The sequence below is a fragment of the Octodon degus genome, unplaced genomic scaffold (genome assembly GCF_000260255.1).
Source record: "Octodon degus isolate 3935 unplaced genomic scaffold, OctDeg1.0 scaffold00010, whole genome shotgun sequence".
Taxonomy (NCBI): Eukaryota; Metazoa; Chordata; class Mammalia; order Rodentia; family Octodontidae; genus Octodon; species Octodon degus.
The window spans coordinates 13352237-13355993 of record NW_004524586.1 but is presented as its reverse complement, the minus strand read 5'-3'; the positions used below and the strand labels follow the sequence as shown (position 1 = coordinate 13355993).

The 3757-nt window shown below is 53.4% G+C and overlaps 1 pseudogene; it reads left to right on the top strand.

The window, feature by feature from the left end:
- Nucleotides 1-3757, top strand: part of LOC101591714 — a 78374-nt pseudogene that overhangs the window by 7498 nt on the left and 67119 nt on the right.

Below are 3757 nucleotides of genomic sequence, written 5' to 3'. Positions count from 1 at the left end.
GCCCGCTCCGCCTCCCACCGCCTTCCGCCGCCTCCCGCCGCAGCCACCGCCGCGCCCGCGCCCGCGCCCGCACCGCGAGGCCCGCCACTTATCACAATTACCCGACGCGCCCCGTGCCTTTTTGCTTATGAAACATTGATTGCTAGGTATGCAAACTTTTAGGCACTGTATTAAAACTTTTCAAATGAAGGCGCTCTCCCGCCTGTAATTTTTAGGCATAAAATTAAAAGATACAAAATGTAAAGATAATGCAATTTGATTTGTTAGTCTAACTCTGCGATTTGAGACTTGATGTCCCCAAAGACCAAGGCGCGCTTCCCCCTTTATTTATTTTTATTAAAACATCAATCTACGCGTGAGCTGGGTGAACTCGGTTTCACCTGGAGAACATAAAATTCTCCATACCAGCGAAATAAGCACCTTTCATAAATCAATGGTATTCCTGACACATCGATCAATTTTTGGTTGTTAATCCGAAAGGAGGAGTTTTAATTGCTTCCTGCGTTCCCGTCCAGGCACCTTGGCGCTTCGACCTCTCCTTCCCTCCCTCCAAGGGTCTCACTTTTGTACTGGAGGGAGGGCGGGGATCGAAATACCGGGTCCTTCAACTAAATCCCCCGAACTCCGGATCTCCGCCCGCGCCTGCACGCGCCTCCCCGCGACGCGGACACGGCCTCACCTCCACTCAGTTCGGCCAGGAAGGCCAGTGGGAGAGGCCACCCGGGCCAGACAGGCGCCTTGCTCACCGGCCGCCACGGCACTGCGCGCTGCGGGAAAAGTTCGCTGCGAGGCCAGGCCCGGAGCGCGCCTCGGGCACCCCCTGCCCCTGCGCCCCGCTGCAGCCATGCGGGGAAGAGAACCGTGCTCAGGCTCAGAATCGCCCGGCAGCCCGGCCCTTCACTCAGCGCCTGCCGACGACGCGCGAAGTTCAACTTTGCCAGCGCCGAGGCCACCGCGGGGCTGCGGACTGGGGCGCGGAGCCCCCGACGGGATCGCGAGCAGCCTCCTGCGCTTACCTGCGCGGTTCATTCGACGGGCATCGCGGGCCGCCTTGGGCGCGAGATGTCGGGTCGCGGGCGGCGGGCGGGGAGGTGTGTGGCCGGGCGCCTTCCCACGTTCCTACCTCCTGCCCTCCCGGGAGAGCCCACGGGCCGGGCTGTGAGCGCGCCAGTGCGCACGCGCCGCGCTGCTTTCTACCGCTGGCGGCGGCGGCTCGGCGGGCAGGGCCGGAGCAGGGCTGGAGAAGGTGCCTGCAGGCGGCCCCGTGGTAGCGCCCTCCCCGCCGCAGTGCCCCGGGGCCTCAGCTGCGCCCCGCGCGCTCACCGGAGCCTCCTGGGTCCCAGCCTCAGGGTTCCTCCCAGGGGAGGCTGCTTTGCAAGGTTCAGGTCCCGGGTCCTTCCGCAGAGGTTCGAGGGTGTTGGTAACCCTTCGCCCGGAGAGCACGTCGGGGCCGGAGCTGGCACAGTGGCTGTGGACACCACTGCCCACAGTGTCCCGAAGGGGATCACGAGACCCCGGCACGTGGAAGCCGTCGGTGTAAGATCCGCACACTCCCTGGAGCAGATGACTCAGGGTCTCCTAACTCTTAGGTAACGTGGGTGACAGGAGCATTTCCGACAAGGCACTACTCTGGTGGGCCCTGTGGCGCTTAGAATGCAATGAGGAGAGGCACGAGGTCGCCCACCGAGAAAGAGAGGGGCCAGTAAAGGTACTATGAAGGCAGAATACCTGGCCTGCTCGATCGCAGCTCTGCTATTAGGGTCCGCTCAGCTAGACACCTTTGACCCCTCCACTCCGGGCCTTGGCTGTCACCCAGCAAAGGACAGAAGTGGCTTCTGACTCTTAAACATGTGAGCTGCCGCTGTGGGCAAGAAAAGTGGTGAAGAGCAGCTTAGGGGAGGGGGCATCTCTGGCTCCCCTGGGATTGGAGGAGCTGACAGCCGACAGGTCAGACTCGGAGTCCTGGCCGCCACTTACTGCCATTTTCTCTTCAATATATTTGCAGAGAATCCGAGACCTTGTCTTACTAATTCTTATCCATCTGTTCTTTCCAACCCTAAGTGCAATATAGATGTCTACATAAATAAAACTTGCCCGCCGCAGAAGTTTGTTTCTGAAAATGGAACCCACTTGAGTGTTGGAATGAACTCAAGCGAGAGCTCATCCATCCATGCTTTTCCTTGCCTGCCTCTTGTTCTTAGGTTTGTGTTGTACTCTTTATTTCAACCTTTTATAGTCAACGTTGAATGTGCTGAATCATGAAATCTTACTGGAAGGGAAAAGATATTTGGGGCCATTTATTTAGTGAAAAGCACTCTAGAGAACGCAACCCAGAAGTGTACCTTATTATGATAGCTTAATGTAAGAAGAGAACTAAATAACGAATATTTCCCCTTTGTCATCTTCACTTGGGAATCATTTTTAATGTGAGTCAGCATGAAACCATTTAGGCAGTGTACAGTATTTTAAGTCATAAAAATACTCATGTTTTTAATAGCAGCTAACATGTATTGAATATTTAGTGCCAGGCAATGGAGACAGACACAAGCTCAGAAAAGTTAAAAAGTATGATCTGACCAGACTCCTTTGGACCTCAGCTCAACGGCAGCCTCTGATGATTACAACGGTGGCATAGCGTGTGGCTTCAGACATCGAAGGAGAGTGAGGGGAACAATGAAGGGCCTTGAAATCACTTCTTGAGTCTATGAGGTATTTGATAAGTACAATTGACCAGTTGATGTAGAATGGCGTAGGTGAGGTCAATTCCTCTTCTTCTTTTTTTTTTTTTTTTGAAATTTTTATTTTAAAGAGAACGCCCCCCCAAAACCACAAAATTCCTAAACAATATGACAGGAGGGTAATAATGGCTAATCCATTATGTATTGTTATGTTTCAGTTAGTTACTCTGAGTACAAGATATCAATGTTTAATTGTCCAAAAACTAGGAGCACCAGGGATTCTTCTCAGTTGGGTGTACCCTCCTGCTCCAGCTCTTCTTGTGTTTCCCCCCACAGGTCCCCAAACCACTCCTTTGCTAAGTCTTTCCTGCCCTGCTCCTTCCATGGCTCTAGGCCCTGAGTCCTTTTCCTCCAAACTTGTCCCAGCCCCCTGCTTTGCCCTCCCTCTCTCTTCTTGAGCCAGTCCTACCAAAAATAAAGGGAGCCCCAGCCTTAGCTGTAGTGGGTTCTCAGTGAATGCTTTGTGCAGGAAGGGAGATGAACGGTGAGGTTGGGCATGAAGATAATGATCCCTGCCTCAGGATCCTGAGAATGGCCACATGGGTGGGTGTATGAGGGAGAACCCTAGACCTATTGACAGGAGCCCAGGAACCCACATTTATTTACAAGTAACAGGAGCTTGGGAGATAGCTCAGCAGTCTAAGGGCCTGCCTGGCAAGCACAAGGACCCAGCTTCAATCCCCAGGATCCAATCCCCAGTACCGCATGTCATGCCAACCCCAGGTGCACTGTGCTGACCACCAAAATGGGCATGGTGGCTCGTGCCTGTAATCCCAGAACTGGAGAGGCTGAGACAGGAGGATCACTATGAGTCTGAGCTGCATAGTGAGCTCCTGTACCAAATAAAGAAATAAAAGATTAAAATTTTATTTACAAGTAATAGCATAGGGCTACTTTAATTAGAAATAACTATTCTCTGGGCCTCATTTCCTCGGTGAGAAGGATGCAGTGGTTGTTTCTCCCATGCATGTCCACTGAGGCTGTTAGGCCCCATGAGTCCTGGGCAAGCAAGGTCTTGC